At 37.2% G+C, this 21,477-nt stretch overlaps 1 protein-coding gene across 1 annotated transcript in view; it reads left to right on the forward strand.

Moving 5' to 3' along the window:
- Positions 1-21,477, forward strand: part of LOC6646114 — a 172,660-nt gene that overhangs the window by 18,439 nt on the left and 132,744 nt on the right. The window lies entirely within an intron of this gene.

Raw genomic sequence — 21,477 nt, forward strand, 5'->3', positions numbered from 1 at the left:
GAATAATGGATTTCGGGTGATGAAAAGTTTTACTAAATGAAATAGCTATTTATTAATAGTGCGAAACGGATGAGTTGGACTCAAAGTTTGAAGTGTTAAATCATATTGGGAAAGTTTTTGGCCAAAATTAAAAAGATGAAAGAAATAAGCAAACTTTCAGCTTACAGCTGTTTGTTAATAAAGTGCAAAAAGAAAATAACTTACCATACATATGCACACATACACACATACTATATAGCCAAAGTTGGGCTAATACAGTTGGCAATCAATTGAAGCGCATACACTGATTCTTTAAGCGCTTAGCTCGTCTAGATAGAAAAAAAAGCAAACCCTTTCGAAGAAAACAAACAGCATAAAATATTAATAATAACAAGATTTGTGCACTGCTGGAAATAACAACAACAACCAGATGAAGAAGAAAATAAAAAGGCAAAAAATATTGGAAAGAGGGTGAAAGGAAGTTGGCTAAACAGCTAGACCAGTAATCCCATTACTGGGGTCAATGCACAGTCCAAGCCAAACAAGTGGAAGTTGAGTTTTGCGGTTGAACTTGAGGGATCGAGAGGGTTATGTGGGTTGAGACTTGCCAATTGAGTCTGAGCCTGAGCTGAGTTTCGAGTTTATAATGCCCCAAGAGCGAACAATAAACACGAAAAAATCATAAGCCTGTGTGATACCAATCCACGGACTTGGGTACTAAATATTTTTGCCACCCGAAACTCTTTTATATTTTTTTTTTCTGCTTTTCTATTTCTGCTGCTGCCCCAACTGTTGTACGTGTAATTGAATTTTGTGGTGCGTTTCGTCGCTGGCGTCAATTTATTTGACCACGTATTGTGTGTGTGTGTGTGTGTTTGGTTGTGTGGAATGGAAAGAGGATGGTGGGTGGAAAACTGGATGGAGAGTGGCCACTACGTGCGTATTACACGCCGAAAGGGTTATGGACATCGTAATTGTATTGGCCATGGCTAAACATGGCGCTCAGTTGTCTGTCTCTCGATGTGTTGTCGTCTCTTGCCTCGACCATTTCGCAGCACTGCAGCATTCATGTGGACTCTGGTCCACGCACGTTTCTAATTTTGTGCGTGGCTTGTTAAAATTTTTTGCTCTCCCCTCTGCCCCCCTCTCCGTGCCATCTCTCTTAGCGGCCTTCATTTTGGCATAAAGCTTTTGGAATTTTCTTCTTCATTTTGGCTGGCCAAACACAGAGAAAACCCCCCAAAAAAAAGAGAACGAAAAGTTCATTTAGCTATGAGCTGTTTATTATCTGCTGGTTGAGTTCTTTTCTTCATCTCTTTTTTTGTTGCTTTGTTGTTGTTGTTGTTGCTTGCTGATTGCTGGTAGGGTTTTTGTATAACGAAGGACACAAATGATAAGATCCTTTAAAGCAGCGGCAGCAAAAAATGTAATAAGTGAATTTATGAGCAACAACAACGAAAAAAAAAGTAATTAAAGCCGAGAGCAACAATGTTAAAAAGCAATTAGGTTATGAATGATTTTTTAGGCCCTTTAAAACCCACAATTGTGGTTAAGGCCAAATAAATAAGTGAATTCCAAAGGGTATTGAGTTTTAAGCATTTTCTACAGTATTAAATGATCCATAAGAACCCATTTCAAAACGCACTCAAACAAGAGTAGAAAAGATACAAATTTTACTTTCTGTTTTCTTTCTTTTAAAGAAGAATTTAGGAGAAATTTTATTTACAACTACTTAAATAAACAATTATATTTGTTAAGTTAACTTATTCTAGGAACTTTGGCTCTAAATTCATTATTTATTATATCATTGTGGAGAGCCTCGGAGGGTAAAATATGGAAATTTCTTTTCCACTTCATCATCTTGCTTTTCTAAAAAATCCTTGCTCCTAATTCCAATTCTTCTAGGGAATGTTTTATTCATTTTATTCTCTGAACCTGAATTGCATTATTATTCATCATAAATCTAAGATAAAAGGCTTGAAATCTAATGTCTTTAAACGTTTTTGCAATATCTTTTTTTAATTGTCAAAAAAATGGTACAGAGTTCTGGATACAAATATTTATTGAAGTCTTCTTGAGTGACACTTATGCCCTCCACATGACATTAATGCCCTCTTGTTTTCACTTAATGACTGATCTCTGAGAACATCAAGTGACTTTAATTTTGTCTTAATTTTAAGATCATTCGAATTGAACTTTTTTATTGAACGCAATCATTTTGCTCCAGACTTCAAAATCATTTTGTATTGGTTAATAATAGATAACGATTTTAATAATAATAAGTCAATCATAACAAACACCAAAAACCACTAGAAAGCCTAATCAAACTCATTGACTGATTTATCTAAATCCATAAACCGGCATATAATGAAAAATATATTCGTTAACCATAATCGTTTCCATTATCCCCGATGGAACTACCTTTCAGTATTGCTTCATTAGGGGGGAAATGAAATACATATTACTCAAATCAAAAAGATTTATTTGTCTTATATGCAGACAACTTGACTCGACTTTTGATTGAAAAGGATTAATCATAATTCTACGAATTCGCCAAAAAATAAAAAACCATTTTCTCCATTAACAGCAGAAAATATATATGTATATGTATAAAGTAGACAATCAAATCAACAAAAATTGTTATGCCTCGATGCTCTCGCATTGTGCTAAAATCAAAAAATCCTTTATACTTTGAACCCTTGAACTCACAAACCAAATACTGAAGACTAAACGTAAAACTGAAATCAAATACATTTGTGCTTAAGCACAATTGACATTTTGCACATGACATGGCAAAGGCAAAAAGGGAAAAGCCAAGCAAAACATTGAAAGGTGAAACGTTTGCGGTACTTGTATCCTTGACTGACCCCCAAAAAAAAGAGAGTAAAGAGAGGCAGAGAGAGAGAGAGAGAAGAGGAATCGGAGGTGACATTATATGCTTGTTATAATCCCTGCCAACATTTTTATTGCAATTGTCAACTTGGGCCATAAAGCAGACCGAGCAACTGAGAATCTGACACCTACAAACGATTTTTTCTGTTGTTGTTGTTGCTGCTGCTGCTGTTGCCCCTCTTTTCATCTTTATTCTTTTTTCGGCGAACCGAAGCGACACAAATTGAAAATATGACAAGAAAATTCGTTCAACTAGGTCGAGTTAGGCGAGAGGAAAGAGATAGAGAGAGAGAGAGAGAGGGAGATGGTTGGAAGAGTTGTGGGAGGTTTGCAACTGTGTGGCAAGTTTGCTAACTTGCAAAGAGTTGGCGTCGAAAGCATATTGATTTCAATGCAAGAAGGACGAGCAGTAAGCGGAAAAGTGAAGGTACCAGTCAAGGCAAGGCAAGAAGAGGAGACAGAGGGAGTGAGGCTGTTTTGCCAACGTTGCCAAAAAAGAAAAAACCATACAGAAAAATGTAGAAAAATGCTTTGCTTATATATGTGTGTTGGTGTGTGTGTGTGTGTGGGAGGGGGAAATTGCAATGAAAAGCGCATGCATCAAGGTGAAGTCAGCAGTTTCCTTTCGATGATGCTGCAAATGTGCTCGCTCAAGCAAATAAAAATAATATTTTACGAACCAGGACGAGGACAAGGATGCGAGCGTTGACGGCGGACGAGGTCGAAGACGAAGATGCTTTCCATGGTCCTTCTCATCAAAACAATGTTCCCCCAAAAAGAAAAGCGAAATGGCGACCATAGACTTTTGCGGTTGATTCCCATTGATATGCGAACAATGAGCCAAAGATAGAAAAAAAAAAACGACACCAGAGGCAGAAAAAAAAAGAGAGAGCAAATAGAGCAGGAAACCGGGCGCCATCAACCGATGATGCAGTTGGCGTTCTTACTCCCCGCTGACCCAAAGAAAAAAAGAACTAAAAACGAAGGCAACGCGAAAACTTTACTCAGCTCAGCTAATTTTACGTTCCGTTTCACAGTTGAATTCACTGGGCAAAAATTATGGCACATTTGGGGTATTTGTTAGAGATTGCAAGGCAACCAAGTTCCACAAAAAAATAAACGGCGATTTAGTGAAACGCTTTTCAAAAAAGGAAATATATATAGGTACCTATATTAAGAAATGGTCATTGACTTGCATGTGTTAGATATATACTGCAAAATCTTTTCTTTCTCACTGTATTGAATTTGTTGAAAAAAAGTAGATAAAACGCTCTATATGGGTTCCTTAAATTGCAATCTATCAAACAATTCATTGCGGTACAATATAGCCGGATGAACCTTTAAGACTCGTGTGTACTTTCAGATGATTCTGCCTAATCCAGACGTAGTATTTAGTTTCTTACAAAACATGTAGCCTTTTTATCAAGTACAATGGAATAGACTAGAAAAAGAATACCAACAGATATTTAAATCTAGAGAGAGAGATTCAAATGACACACAAATATTTAGGTACGTAAGATTTATAAAATTTATTTATTTTATCTTAATATTTCGTTTCCTCCATTATTTCCATCAAAAACATGAAAGACTGCGCGGAAATAAATTGGCACACAATTGGCAAAATAACCTTGAAGGTTTTTAAACTATAATCCATTTTTTTAACCATTGTTCAAGGACTCTCTTACAGTATTAAATCGCTACTTTACATTTAGAGAAGGCTAAAATCCTTATGTTTTCCCTTTTTTTCCTGTTCCAATTACTGTTCCTTCGTCTGTTCTAAAGTCAACTCACATCAACATCCCAAAGCCACTTTAACTTCTCTAGAGATCAATTAAAAGCCAAAAAAAAAAGAAACTGAGATGGGAAAAGAATGGAAAAAAAGTTAAGCTAGCCCTTTTGGGTGGCTGCTGGACGTGGACCCTAGCCATGTCTAACTTTTTGTTTTACTTTTGTGATGGGGACAAAACTATGCAACATAAATTAATGGGTAAAAAAGGTTCGTTTCGTTGGAGTGGGAGAAGCAGTCAACCAACCAGCCAACCAAACCAGTCAACATGCATGCGCACTAGACTATAATTTCCATTTCGAGTCAAAAGTATGCCAACAAACCCAAAAACACTAAGCAAAACACATGCCAAAAACCCAAAATGCAAAGAAAATATATATGGGAAAAGAGGAAAAAAAAGCGAAATGAAAACGAATACAAAAAAAAAAAAAAAATAGAAATGGAAATAGAAAGAGTAAAGCAAGTTGAAATCGTTGTCGAGCCACTGCTAATGGAACATATTTGCGTTGAAAAGGGCTACGTATGAAAAGGGCAAAGGAGCGCAATGGGGGGTAGATAGGGGACAGCAGAATGTTGGCCAAAACAATAACAAACAAAGCATTGGGCCTGGCAGAATATACATAGGAGAAAATATAGAGAGAATGAGTGGGGGGAGGGGAGAAATGGTGGACAAAGAGCTGGCAAAAAACTATGCGTCGCATTCCGCATGAATAAACCTACAGAGAAAGGGAAAAAGAGAGGAGAGTAAGATGGTAGCAGGGTGCAGAAAAGTAAAAAAGGAGAAAAAATTTCGAAGCATTCATAAAAATGTCGCAGCAGCCGGCAAACTGCAAAAATAAAAAAAAAAAACGGAGAGAAAACTTTATGTGTCATTCATTCAAAACCATGTGAAAAGCATCAACAGCAGATGCCCCCCACTTCAACCCCAACCTCAACCCGCTCGAAACCTTTCTCAGTCCACTGAGTTCAGCGACATAAAAATTCGGTGTGAAAAACACACGCACACACACACACACACAATATATATATATATACTTATATATAGATAAAACATTTCCCGCGTATGCGGTTTATTGTTATTCTAGTTTGGACAATAGAATTTTTAATAAATTAAAAGTGTTGCCTCTCACTCAACTTGTTAGTGGCCAGGCGGTGGGCAGTCCCTAAAAGTATGCAATAATAAATTGATATATTTTATACATTCTTTTTGTTTTTTGTGGTTGATTTTTGAAGTATGCCCATAAATAATATGTTAAAATATATATGCCAAAAGCAAGTATCATATGAAATGAATTAGTGGCCCAGTCCTTTGTGTCATGTACAGGATAAAGAGGACACCAAAACGGCAGAAGAGAAATATTTTCAAGTGTTAATGGGTCAGCCAAAAAACTTCACAAGTGTTACGGCAATTTGTTGTTATAAGTTTTAGAGTAATTTTCTTTTTGGCAAAAACACATTGAAAAATGATTTACGATTTTAGTTGTGTTTAGTTGAAAGTTCTTGAAGTTAATGGCCTCTTTTAATTTTAGAAATTAACTTAGCTACTCGAAACTACTCGAAATCCCACAGAAAAGAAGTTTTCCTCTAGAAGTATAAGTTGTAGAACTCTTCCTAATTCAATTTTTAAACCAACTAAATGGAATATCAAAGTCCTTTATATTAAATTGAAATAAAATAGTCCCTAGCCTCACAAGTGGATACGTTTTGTGTGCTCAACTAATGACTAAAAACAACCAAAAAACCAGGCAACAAATCCCTGAAGCATACTCAATGACCAATCCCTATAGTGAAAGCCATAGCATACTTTGTGGAGCGCCCAGTGCGCCACGCAGTAAAATCGTTTAAACAAACAATCAAACAAAAGTCCAACGAACCAAAAAATGAGAGCCGATACGACATGCGATTGCAATTGACTGCATTGCTAAGGCTGCCCTAGAATAGAACCACCAACAGCAGCACCTGAACCAAACCAAAACAACTACCCCACCACCCTTGGACCACCCACTAAACCAAACCACTTCACATTTGTACCTTTGTTTACGCTTTTTTTTTTATTTTTTTATTTTACAATTCTGTTTTGTGTTTAAATTTAATTGGTTTCCTATTTAAATTGCTTTCAGTTGCCACAGATTTTATGCTGTTGCTATTGTTCCACTTGAAAGTCATATAATTTCCCATTCTGCAGTCTAACAACAAACAATAAAACCAAAAAACTTTACTATATATGTACATAAATACATATATAAATAAATATATATATACCTATAAAATTTTGCCATAAATTGGCCAATGACCAATGGCATGGGCTTCGAAATTGAACGATGGGGTTTGTTTAGCTAGCAAATTGTATAGATTTTCCAATTATTGCCCCCCAAATCGAATCGAATCAAATCAAATCAATAAGAATTTACAACAATTCATGTATGCTATGAAATTTAATTAGATTTGTTTTTCTTTTACCAATTTTTCATAATTTTTGCAATTTAATTGATAAAATTTCTTCAATCATATTGAAGTTGGTCTCTGCAGTGTAAAGCAATCAATATCTCATAAGCCGACAACCAAATCCGGCTAATGCATTTCAATTAAAACACTTTAGAGGAGCTCATCAGAAGGCTTAATGCATCAACACTAGCACACACATACACACACACAAGCATTCATGTGAGTGTGAGTGTCTATCGCACTATCTCCTCGCCCTCGTCAATATTTGTATAATTTCTGTTTATGGTTAAATCAATTATGTGCAAAATGAACATTTTCTATACTCTAACCGAAATAATTAAAAGTGACAAGAGATTTTAAAACAATTTGCAGTTGCTCTAATCAAATGATGCATAATGTAAGGGGATATTTGATTTTATTTAGTTATATTGTACTTTAGGTGGATAAATTTAGTGTTTTTAGTAAATAAATAAATTTAGTGTTGTTTAGTTAGTAAACTAATACTGTATTTATCGTTTAAACTACATTTAGCTATAACCTTGACTTTGATTAATACAAAAAAATACCGCACAAACTAAATTAAATGTTGGGATTTTTTGTAGACATTGAAAAGGATATAAAATTGAAAAATAGGGACAGATCCATAACGCAATAAATTTATTACAGTATAAAAAGATTGTTTTGATAGTGCTTAAGGCTTAATTTTTTAATTAGATCCTCAATTTTTGTAGATCGGTCCGTGCTTAAAGTCAATTCTTTAAACTCTTTAAAAGGTCAAGTATTATCTAAATATAAAAATATATTCCTTTGAGATCTTCTTTAATATTATTGCACAAAGAGTATTAATAGTTTTTTTTAACTAAATAAATATTAATTAATCTCTATTTCACACATTTGTGAAAATCAATGTTTGAGACCAAAAAAGTTAACTTTTACCATAGGAAATTGAAATTCTTGTCTGCCTTTCATCTTGACTAACTTCGAATCTCTAACTTTATTCTCAAATAGTAAAAAGGATTTACTTTTAATCCTTACTCTAAGCATTGCCGGGTAAACTTAAATTTTGTGTAATTCTAATCCCTTTGTTGTTTGATACAGATAAAATATTTATCATTTAGGAAAATTAAACCTGTGGATATTGTCAGGGTATTAATAATTTCACCGTTTTCAATGGTCCATAAAATTTCATAGGCGTTCCATATGATCATCATATGCGAGTGTGTGTGTGTGAGTATATGTATGGGTGCATGTTTGTATTTATATGGAGAGTTGAAAAACAAATAGAAATTTTCTTATGCAAACAAAAAACATGCGCAATCAACGACAGCATTTATTTAAATATTAAAATCAACGCGAACATTTCGTTGGTGAGTGCCAATGAAAACTATGACATCAAAATGAGTATATATATATAAATCAAGGTATATACATACATATATGTATATCTATATAGGTAACAAATATATGCAGGTGCACGTGTGTGTGAGTTGAAAGTTTTTTGTGTATGCCATTCATACGCTGATTTCACGCCGTTTTCAACACGTGATTTTCACACCGCATACACCAAGCACAACAGCAGCAACAACAACAATGGCAACATCAACACAAACAACAGCACATACCACACGCATACACTCACACAGACGGGTAGAGAGAGAGAGACAATCATCAACACACATGCAACAAGGCAAATGTTTTTGCATACATTCAGGCGCTTAATTAATCATTTAAGCTACGTAAAAACAAATAAACAAAAAGCAAAGCAAAGGAAATTGCTTTATTGTGTTTGTGTGAGTGTGCCAGCGGATAAGCGTACATCTGTGTGTGTGTGTATTTGTCTGTATGTTTGCTTGTAACTTGATGAGAAGCGAATTTGACATGACCAAGCATACAAAAACTTTTGTTACAATCCTCAAGAACTCATTGAGGAGAGCAGGGACTGAGGCCACATTCCTTTTATGAGAAGTTTTAGAATTAAGATTTTGAACAGGTTGATTTAAGCCGAATACGCAAATAAAAGCAAGAATTTATTTATTTTTATTAATATTTTCTTACTTAATTGAATTACTTGTTATATATTTTAATTATGGTTTATATTGCGAGATTTTTTGCACTTAACTAAATCGATGAGTTCTTTAGACAGTATAGAGATAATTTAGCGCCTTTGTTAATATGAATATGAAGTAATTGAATAAGATAATTAAAATGTTCTGCATTGAGTTTTAAGATATTTAATATATTATATTTAAGGGGTTATAAAACTTCAACTTGCTGTTGATTTGTTTTGCATACTAATTTAATATATATTTTATTTTCTTGCTTTCGTTACAGGTGAGAGATTTTTCATACCAGATATGGCATTTCTATTTTCCTGACTGTAAACTTGTCACATAATTAACATCACACGCACTTGACCTCACTCGGGCACGCAATCGTGATCCGCTCCGGTCTCTTTTTACTCTGGCCCGACCGTGCCACTTTGCTGGCGACAAAACATTTATGGCGGTAAATTGTAAATTACATTGGTAACAACAACAACAACAACAGCAAAGAAAGAACGAGAATGAGAACCAGAACACGCGCGCACAGGTTAAATGCTTAGAGAAACTTGTAGGTAACACAAAAAAAAGGGGAGGAGTAGCAAGAAAAATAAGGTATGGGACGGCACGAAACGAAACGAAACGGAAACGGAAGTCGCTTGCTGTCAGAAGTGTAACGCAGAGTGAGAAAGAGTGAATGTGTGCCTGTTGCCTTGTATAGCATTTAAATATGTCATAATTTCATTTACGTGTATGTTTGTGTGTGTGTTAGTATTAGTGTGCGTGTGTATGCTCATGTTTTGGGTTATTTTTATGGCTTGCACGAAATGTTGAAACACCTGTCGCCATTTTCTCCAACATCAGCAGCAGCAACAACAACAAAAACAGGCATAACAAAAATGTCTGATGAGACATCATATGTCACAGTTCAGAGTGGAAACAAAGAAATTAAATATTTTAACAATGTGAGAACATAAAATGGAATGTAAAAAGTATTTAATGTTTTGTTTTAAAGGCATTTCTTAAAACACAAAATTTTTCCTTATTTGCAGAAAAAGGAATTCGGAATAGGTACTAAGTTTGAGCTTAGGTCGTCGAATACTTAAACTTGGGTCCTTAAACACTGAATAGTTCAAGTTTTGTAAGTTTTTGAGTGCTTAAATTCCAAAATAATTGGTTACTTAACTCATGAATTTTTAATATCCTTTTAGTATAAGGTTACATAAACGGCTTGAATGACATTTTTGTAAAAAGTAATCCGGAATTCCCTAAATGATTTGTCTTCTCAACATTAGTTTTATATAGAATATTAAAACGATATTGAAGAATTAGCCAATTCCTTAGAAGACTTCTAATAAGAATACTTTAAAAGTTTTTGGACTGCTTTGCGTTCTTTTCAATATTCTTTCCCTTTTTCCTTTCTCAAAGTGTTTATGGTTTACTTTCCATTTCAATGTAAGGACAAAAGCTTTAATAAGTTTTTATACCCAAAAAGAGTATAAGAAATTCGTTTTAATTAAAACTCCAAGTTACAGCTATTAGCCAGCTGTTGCTATTGTTGTTTTGCCTGTTTTATGTATGTAGTAATTTCCAGGGTGTGTTTGTGTGTGTGTGGGTGTATTTTTTTTGTGGCCTGGCAGCAAATTATTTAATTAAGTGGCACTCACCTTGGTAATTGTTTAATTAGAGCCTCATGTAAGCAAGACCTTTGCATGTGAGTGTATGTATGAATATGTGTGTGTGTGTGTGTGGTTCTCTGCTTGTGTGTGTGTGTGTGGTTCTTTTTTTTTTTATTTTTTTTTTATACCAAAGTTTTAGCCAACTGTTATAATTGACAAGCCGAGAACAGCAACAGGAAGCGTCTTCGCTTCACCTCCCTTTACCTCACTTGTTTGCGCCAGGCCGCAGCTGAGATTGTTTGTCTTGGTTGCAAGGGCACAGCGGGTAATTGCCGCTCTTTATGGCGCTGTTAAGTATGCAACAACTTTTCTGCCACACCAACTAACATGTTAATAAGAGAAAGGAAAAAAGAGAAGAAAGGGGGGAGAAATTGCAAATTGTTTTCTGCATGTGTGTGTGTGTGTGTGTAGAGGCAATAAATCAACGTACATACATATATACGAATTGAATTTGGGATTTTGGATTTTGGTGTTTAATTAGCAAAAGCATAAATTAATTTTTGCATTTTTCCCAAAAACGGCTTGTGGGCGTTGCAAAATTATGCAAATGCAATTTTATCTAATTAAAATGGACACCACACAAACACAGAGAGAGAGAGAGAGATAGAGGGAGAGAGGTGTATACACGTGTATACACACACACACACACACACTCACACACAAACGCACACTCAGGCACACAGAGATTGGGAAACTATAAGCTTTTAATGAGCTTATATTTATAATTTTCTGGCCGAACCGCTCGCCGCTTTCATGCTCGCTTCGCATCGTTTGTATCAGAGTGCATAATTCATTGCATAGTTTTGGGCGCGCGCGCTTCGCTTTTAATTAACCTCAATGGCGGGTTAAACGCTTCAACATCCATAAACCAAACCAAACCAAATAGGTTTCGATATTTTTATGATGCCCTCTGTCCCCACTTGCTCCACACACACACACACACACACACACTCTCTCCGGGGTTTGCCCCTTTTCTATTGTATATCTCTTTTTGCTTTTTGCTTTGCTATATTTTCATTTAGCACGAAATGCTACCTTTTTTTTTCGTTGCTTGTCGTCTGCTGTATCGTTTGTTCTTGATCCACTTAACTTTATTAAAAAGCCCGCTTCGTACTGAAACGAACACTGAGCGTGTCAATTCATGTTTACTGTGCTTCAGTCAAAGTGAAAAGAAGTACACGATGATTATGGCAACATTTGGGTACTCTGCTTTGGGAGACGTCTTGTTGAGCTAGGTGAAAATGAATTCTATTTGAAGTCTTGCTGCTTCTAGAGTAATTCTTAGTTTTTAGAATCTCAATATTTGCTTTTAGTTTCCAAATTGAAAAAGAAAAAGTGTTGTAGTAGCGCTTGTAACCGTTTGTATTTAGGAAGAAAATAAAAAAATAAGAGAAAGAATGATTTTTTTTGTCTATAACTAAAACGACATATAAACGTTTTATCCCTAAAAGCGAGCAATATAAGTTTCATATAGTAACCGTGTTCACTGCTTTCACTGCTTACACTGCTTGCGCTGCTTGTATTGTTAGTTAGCGTTATACTAACTAACAGAATGTTAGTCTACTAGGTAAAATTTGGGAAAGGTAGGAGCTGCGTTTTCGAGATTCGTTTTTTTTGGTTGTGTTCAGAAAATTTTCTTCGAATTTTTCAATCCGATTACTTTCTCTTGCGTTTTTGTGGCGCCCCCTAGGCTCCTCTAAAGTTGGGATCAGGGAAGTTTAGGGGTAATCGAGGTGAAGAGAGGGGTCCAAAGAGGACTAATGGATAGAGAGTTAACCAAGTATGTCGGCCCCCATGGGAATGACTTTTCTTTTTCAAGTTATCTTCAAGTAGTGCGGTCACAAAAAAGAAAAAAAAATTAAAGTGATAGTGAAAACGAATTTTATTGAAAAAAAAAGTCTGACTGTGAAAAAGTCGGCATAAATTGTGAATTCGAAGCAGTTTTCTGCTAAGGAGTATAGTATGTGTCTTAAGAAAGTGAATGTAAGTACGGCGTTATACAAACGCGTAAACTAGTTATGGAAAAATTTTATTTAGGAAAATATAAATTTTCATCTTTTAGGCACATGTCAGCCTGAATTAGATTGCTAAGAGAAAGGCATATATACATATTTTTAATCCGGTGCCAAATCAACTGGTAACTATTAGCAAAAAGCGCCTTTTGAGTGCGTGTGTACTAAGAGTGTTTTTTTTATAGAATTGGCACCTAGTTTTGGTCTAAACCTAGTTTTGGTCTAAACCTAGTTTTGGTCTAATCCTAGTCCTGGTTCAAACCTAGTCCACAGACTAGATATAATGGTATAAGTCTAACAGCGAACTTAAGAGAGGCGCAGTAGAGGCACGCCCGTCGAAACGGACTGAAGCCCACGGGAGCAGCAGACTCTCGAGAAGGAGTATTTTGGCGCAGACATTTGGCCAGAAGAGATCTGATGCGACAGGCGTAACAAGAGAAAAAAAATATAAAGAGTATAAGATTCTCTAGGCCCCCCCACTACCCTTGCTTTGCGTGATAAGCAAAAGCTTTCTTTAGATGATTATCAGCCAGCGAAGCTTTCATGGGTAGCCGCTTGGCTTGCGTTTTGTTTTGTGTTTTTTTTGGTTACTGGTGATTGCCGCATAGCCTCCAACCACAAAAAAAAATTAAATATCTTCGCCAGGCCCTAATGATGAATGTAACTCTTTAATTTTGGGCGCAAATAATTTATGCCCTTGATTTTTTTTATTTTTTTTATATATAATGTTATCTTAAAGTTAATCTTTTTAAATCGTAAAATTCTGATGCATTGGCGTTCTCCAAAGCCAATTTTATTTTTTTTTCTTTTATTTCATTTTGCTTTTGTAATTTTTTTTTATGTAATTTTTTTTTGGTCATGATTGAACTTCGATGAAAATTTTTATTTAACCCCTTTTTCGGCACGCCTCTGGCAAAAGCTTATCATGTGGTTTAATTCTCTCTCAAGCCAACAACAACAACTCTCCCTATATTTAATGCAATTGCTTACAGCTGTCACCAGAAAGATCTTTCTCCGTGGGATGCTTAAGTGAGTACTCTTTTGTTTTAATATCATTTTTTTTGCTGTTGGTATATGATGGTAAAGTAAAGAGAGAGTTAAAGCAGTTTTCGTTGCTCTCGTTTAAATAACATAAAAAAATTAAATTTTGGTAAAGTCATCAGAAGTTTAACTTATGCTCAAAAAAAAAAATAATTTTTCTTTCCTTGAATTTCAAAATGCTTTCTATATAAACATTGTCATACCTATATATATATTATCATATCACCTTTATATCATTATCTATATTTTTGATCTTTGAAATGCCTTATTATATTGCTTATTGTTATTAAATATAAGTTTTTGAAATGAATTTGGTCTGAGACGTTCGTGAGGGGGGGAATCATGCGAAGTAAGTTAGGTTGAAAAATTGGTTTGGCATAGGGATCGCTGTGTAATTTTATATTTTGGCTTTAGTACAGCGATCATGGTAGGGTGGGCGAATTTTTCTTTTGGGCGTCACTGACATCTGACCCCTTTCTTTTTCAGCAGCTGCGCTAAAAACGACGGTATTTCTGTTCTCTTCTCATCCTTTTCTCTATTCTTTTCTTTTTTTGTACGAAACGTTAAACCGAGTATAAGTAGTCTTAGTACGCGAATTTATTAATAAAATTTTCTACTAGCAGAGCGGGTAGTCTATCCATTCCCCCCCATCCCCCATTTCTCACCGACTAATTTGAGCCGAAACCAGCGCGTACACTTGATAGGTACTACCAGTTTCCAACAGCTCGCAGTAAACTTGTAGCAGGTTATATGTTACAGTTAGTTAAGTATTCATAATTTTATTAATTGGCGCCCAAACGTGGGGCCAAATCGGTTTCGGGAGCCCCGACGACAACATTTTAGTCAACAACAGCTTTTCTTATGGGTATTTATATCTCGGTTTTCGAACGCTAGTATTCTTTACTGTATTGGGTGGTCAGTCGGAGTACATAAAAGTTTCGACATAACTCTATGTCCACACCACCAACAAAAAAAAAAAAAAAAAAAAACATTAGGGCAACGCACAATCAATTGGTCAGCTGGATCAGCCTTAAATTCTAAAATATTTTCGGCTCCGCGCTTAGGATTGTCGGTGTAGCCACAGGTAATTTTCGATAGTCAGAAAGAGTATTTTTTTCTCGTTTTGGATCAGGTTTAACAATGGTCAAAGACTATAGCCTCCAAGCGGTTAATAATTCTTAGAACTATTGGTTTTTTATTTGCCTACAAGTTAGGTACAAAATGTTTATTGCTTTAAGCAGTTAGGTAAATTGTAAGGAGTTATGTGATACTTGGCAATAAGCTAGGGCATACCTGCAATTTCAATTATACTTAAAGCCCTCTTTTATCGTTATTTTAGCAGCTGCTCAAACCATTTTTTTTTAACACATGGCATGATTCCCCTCATTACTTTTATGAAAGTTATTCAATTTTTTTTATATTTTCTTTATTTCTTTGCGATATTATTATAATAAGTATAACTTTATTAATCAAACAATTTAGTGGAAACAGTTTCATCAGGAATTAAACAGATCTGGGATTAAAATCTTAAGAGCGAAGTCCTCAGCATAGTTAGTTAACAAATAGGTACAAGTTTTGTTCTGAGAAATGTCGGTAAGGCACAGCAGCGAAGATCTAGCCGCGATTCAGGACGACAATACCCTTTGCCTTATCTGCGATAAACCAATTCAGTATAGGGCGCAGCTACGGAGCACTACTTGTGGTCATCACTTCCACATAGCGTGCTTCAACATACGCGTCGGTAGTAGGGAAATTTGCCCCACTTGTGATCAGCCGTTACAGAGTATGGAAGGAGACGGAGCTGAAGCACTTAGTGGGGGACCACAGACCAGCCATCAGGCAAGAGTGCAAACCAGATCAGCAGCGCAAAGGGCCAACTTACTGGCAGAAATGGCACAGAGAGATGTTAGCCAGGAAAGAAGGTTAGATGAGAGTGTAGAGCCAGCCGAATCTGTTAGGAATAGCGACGTGAATTTAGCAAGGTTAATAGCGAATGCCATGGCGACGGCTGCATCTCGGCAAAATGAGCGACTGGAAATTCAAGCAGTCAGACAAACGGAATTGTTGACACAAGCACTTGAAAATGGGTTCCAGAGGTTGTACTCAGTAGTAGCGACACACCAGGCGAACGCTGAGGAAAGTACACAACAGGCAGCAAATTTACGTAGCCAAGTATCAGCAACAGCAGCTAGTGAGCAGGCAAGCAACAGTAATAGCATTTTGGAGCTTAGACCAGACAGAATAAGTCAGGTTATAAGAAGCTGGAAGTTAAGGTTTAATGGCAAGTCCGGTATATCAGTGGACGAGTTCATTTATAGAGCGGAAGCAATGACCCATCAGGCTTTAGAAGGTAATTTCGTAGTTCTGTCGCGGTATGTTAGCAATTTGTTCGAAGGGAATGCTAGTGAGTGGTTTTGGAGATACCACAAGAAGGTATCACACATCAAGTGGCTAGACTTATGTAGAGCCTTGAGGGAACAATTCAAAGACGAGCGTACCGATCAGCATATTAAAGCTGCTATCAGCAAACGCAGACAGGGAGATAAAGAATCGTTCGACGAATTCTACGAGGCGATAGTGGCGCTAGCTGACAAACTGTCTACTCCGTTACCAGAGATTGAGTTACTTGAGCATCTTCGGGCTAATCTCTTGCCCGATATTCAGCATGAGTTATTGTATGAGTCCATAGCTTCGGTCTCTAAGTTAAGGCAGTTAGTGCGTACTAGAGAAACCTTTATGCAGACAGTACGGAAACCATTGGGTGTACCACCAAGACCAATGCCTAGGAGAATGGTAAATGCAGTGAGCATTCAAACAGAAGAAGAGTCTGAGGCAGAAGATGACGTACCAGTGGTGGAAGCAGTTAATTTGGTTTGTTGGAACTGTGATACGGCGGGACATCCCTATCAAGAGTGTGTAGCAGAACGGCGAGTGTTTTGCTATGGCTGTGGGAAGCCAAATACGTATAAGCCATCTTGTACCCATTGTAATGACCATTCAAAAAACACGGCAGGTCGTGCACTTCGGAGAAGTGCACGCAAACAGATGATCTCGAGGGCCAGCAATACAGATTAGAGGAAACACAAGGGTTAGAAGAATATTTGCCCGAATTTACGCATATCCCCGATGAGAAATCACAAGAAATATCTAAATATTCAGAAACGGAACCAGTAGAGTCACCTAGATTAGGAATCTATTGGTCAAAGACTCGTTCAAGAGAGCGAAGGAAGGTTTTTAATAAAGGTGTTAAGAAAGAGCGAAAGCTAATAGCCTCGGCGGTAGTCGGCAATGTTTTTGATATCCGTCCTTATGCAGAGGTAAAGTTATTCAATAGATTAGTAAGTGGCCTCATGGATACTGGGGCTAGCATAAGTTGCGTTGGTGGCAGTTTTGCCGAAGAATTATTGGCTGTAAAACAGAATATTAGGCCAATGTCAAATAAAGTAAATACTGCAGATGGAACACCCCAGCAGATAGTAGGAAAGATAAGTACTGAAGTTAATTTTAGAGGAAATAGTAAGATATTAAAATTTTATATAGTCCCTGGGCTAACCCAGGATCTTTACTTAGGCATAGATTTTTGGCTCGCTTTCGATTTATTACCATCTGGACTGTCAGTAGGACCGATACAGATAGCTAGTTTAAGCGTTGAGGATACGGCGCAACGAATGCTAGACAGTAATCAGAAGCAACGTTTGTCTGAATGTATGGGTTTGTTTCCATCATTCGCTAAGTTGGGACTAGGGAAAACGCAGCTGCTGTCACATGTAATAGATGTTGCTGGTGCAGCACCAATTAAGCAGCGACACTATCCTATGTCACCGGCAAAAGAACAGTTGATATATGAAGAGTTAGATCGTATGTTAAAATTAGGAGTTATTGAGGAATCTCAAAGTGCTTGGTCTTCGCCTGTTGTGTTGGTGAGTAAGCCAGGAAAACATAGGTTATGCATAGATAGTAGACGGCTGAATGCCGTTACAGTTAAGGATGCTTACCCAATGCCAATCATAGACGGCATCCTTAGCAGATTACCTAAGGCCGAGTATATCACAAGTCTCGACTTGAAGGACGCGTATTGGCAAATTCCTTTACAGCTCGAGTCACGGGATAAGACAGCCTTTTCAGTAGCAGGTAGACCCCTGTACCATTTCAAAGTAATGCCTTTTGGATTATGTAACGCGGCACAAACCATGTCCAAACTCATGGATAAAATAGTGCCACCGCATCGGCGCCATCAGATATTTATCTACTTAGATGATCTGTTGATCGTCTCAGATTCGTTTGACGAGCATATAACTCTACTTACAGAGCTATCCAAATGTATATCCGATGCAGGGTTAACTATAAACGTCGAGAAAAGCCATTTTTGTAGAAAGAATGTCAAGTATCTAGGACATATTGTAGGTGAGGGAACTATTAAGACAGACCCAGATAAAATATCCGCCATAGTCGATTTCCCCACCCCAAAATCGGTTAAACAAGTTCGGCGCTTTTTAGGAATGGCGGGTTGGTATCACAAATTCATTCAAAATTATGCTGCTATTGCGTCTCCAATTACAGATACTTTAAAGCATAAGCGTAAATTCATATGGACGTCAGAGGCTCAGTCAGCATTTGAAGACTTGAAGACACGTTTAAGCCAGGCACCAGTTTTACATAGTCCCGATTTTAGAAAACCTTTCTCCATAAACTGTGACGCCAGTCATACGGGAGTTGGCGCGGTGCTAACCCAGTTAACAGAGGATAAGGACGAAGTACCCATTGCGTTTATGTCGAAAAAACTGAACCAGGCACAAAGAAATTACTCAGTTACAGAGAAAGAGTGTTTGGCAGCCGTGTTAGCAGTTAAGAAATATAGGGCCTACGTGGAGGGTCAAGAATTTTCTATCATAACCGACCATGCTTCGTTAAAGTGGTTAATGAGTCAATCAGACTTGAGTTCTAGGTTGGCCAGATGGTCTTTGAAACTTCAGGGATTTAATTTTACCATTTCACATCGAAAAGGTAGTAAAAACGTGGTGCCAGACGCTTTGTCCAGAGTTTTTACCCCTGATTTAGCGGTATTAGATAGTGATTTAGGAATCGATCTCAATTCGGTGCATTTTCTAAGTCCCGAATATGTGGAGCTAAAGACGAAGGTCGAAAAAAACCCCCAGTCAGTACCAGACGTGAAAGTAATGGGCAATTTAGTTTACCGGCGTAGTGAGCATTTTCCTGGGGAGAAGTTAGCAGATGATCATTGCTGGAAACTATGGATTCCCAAGGGATTAGTAGAGCAGTTGTTGAAATCGGCTCACGAAAGCCCACTAGCGGCCCACAGCGGTATTAATAAGACATTGGAAAAACTTAGGCGCTACTATTACTGGCCAAATCTAGTGTCAGAAGTTAAAGAGTTTATAAACAGATGTGAAGTTTGTAAAGCCACCAAACACCCGAATTATACGTTAAGGCCACCATTAGGCAAGTCGGGTGAAACGTCAAGATTCTTCGAGAAACTGTATGTGGATTTCTTGGGTCCTTACCCTCGAAGCAAGTCTGGCAATATTGGAATATTTATTGTAGTGGACCACTTCTCAAAATTTCCGTTTCTAAAGAAGGTAAAAAAGTTTACTGCAGAAGTGGTTACACAGTTTCTAGAGGAGGATCTTTTTCATTGTTTTGGGGTACCTGAGATTATAGTTTCCGATAATGGGCCCCAATTTAGAGCACACCATTTTAATGAGCTATTGCAAAGGTATAAAGTGCGTCACACATATACGGCTGCGTATGCTCCGCAGGCTAACGTGTCAGAGAGAGTAAACCGGTCGGTATTGGCAGCAGTAAAGGCTTACGTAAGTCCAAGCCAGTCTGATTGGGACGAAAAGCTAAGTAGTATCGCTTGTGCCTTGAGGTCTACTATTCATTCGGCGATAAACACAACACCCTATAGGATGGCATTTGGTCAGCATATGGTAACCGACGGGTCCGTTTACCAAGTGCTACGGAACTTAGAATTGTTAGAGGATCGAGCTGTGAGGTTTAGTAGGGACGACTCTTTCGAAATAATGGGAACTAAAGCTAAAGAGGAGTCACGAAAACAGCATGATCGGAATGAGAAGCTGTATAATTTACGTAGTCGCGAGGTGTCTTTTTCAGTTGGACAAGAGGTATTTCGTAGGAACTTCCAGCAAAGTAATTTCTCAAAAGGATTCAATTCCAAGTTAGCGCCACCGTTCGTGAAGGCGAGAGTGAGACGGAAGCTCGGCAACGCGTATTATGAGTTAGAGAATCTACAAGGTCATGTGGTAGGCAAATTCCATGCGAAAGATATTAAGCAATAATTTTTTTTGCCCGGTTTCAAGCGAGTATCACCCTTTCCATTAGGTAAGTGTGATTTTAGTGGGGGGGTTTTGTAGTAGCGCTTGTAACCGTTTGTATTTAGGAAGAAAATAAAAAAATAAGAGAAAGAATGATTTTTTTTGTCTATAACTAAAACGACATATAAACGTTTTATCCCTAAAAGCGAGCAATATAAGTTTCATATAGTAACCGTGTTCACTGCTTTCACTGCTTACACTGCTTGCGCTGCTTGTATTGTTAGTTAGCGTTATACTAACTAACAGAATGTTAGTCTACTAGGTAAAATTTGGGAAAGGTAGGAGCTGCGTTTTCGAGATTCGTTTTTTTTGGTTGTGTTCAGAAAATTTTCTTCGAATTTTTCAATCCGATTACTTTCTCTTGCGTTTTTGTGGCGCCCCCTAGGCTCCTCTAAAGTTGGGATCAGGGAAGTTTAGGGGTAATCGAGGTGAAGAGAGGGGTCCAAAGAGGACTAATGGATAGAGAGTTAACCAAGTATGTCGGCCCCCATGGGAATGACTTTTCTTTTTCAAGTTATCTTCAAGTAGTGCGGTCACAAAAAAGAAAAAAAAATTAAAGTGATAGTGAAAACGAATTTTATTGAAAAAAAAAGTCTGACTGTGAAAAAGTCGGCATAAATTGTGAATTCGAAGCAGTTTTCTGCTAAGGAGTATAGTATGTGTCTTAAGAAAGTGAATGTAAGTACGGCGTTATACAAACGCGTAAACTAGTTATGGAAAAATTTTATTTAGGAAAATATAAATTTTCATCTTTTAGGCACATGTCAGCCTGAATTAGATTGCTAAGAGAAAGGCATATATACATATTTTTAATCCGGTGCCAAATCAACTGGTAACTATTAGCAAAAAGCGCCTTTTGAGTGCGTGTGTACTAAGAGTGTTTTTTTTATAGAATTGGCACCTAGTTTTGGTCTAAACCTAGTTTTGGTCTAAACCTAGTTTTGGTCTAATCCTAGTCCTGGTTCAAACCTAGTCCACAGACTAGATATAATGGTATAAGTCTAACAGCGAACTTAAGAGAGGCGCAGGAGAGGCACGCCCGTCGAAACGGACTGAAGCCCACGGGAGCAGCAGACTCTCGAGAAGGAGTATTTTGGCGCAGACATTTGGCCAGAAGAGATCTGATGCGACAGGCGTAACAAGAGAAAAAAAATATAAAGAGTATAAGATTCTCTAGGCCCCCCCACTACCCTTGCTTTGCGTGATAAGCAAAAGCTTTCTTTAGATGATTATCAGCCAGCGAAGCTT

The sequence above is a fragment of the Drosophila willistoni genome, assembly GCF_018902025.1.
Source record: "Drosophila willistoni isolate 14030-0811.24 chromosome 2L unlocalized genomic scaffold, UCI_dwil_1.1 Seg72.1, whole genome shotgun sequence".
Taxonomy (NCBI): domain Eukaryota; kingdom Metazoa; phylum Arthropoda; class Insecta; order Diptera; family Drosophilidae; genus Drosophila; species Drosophila willistoni.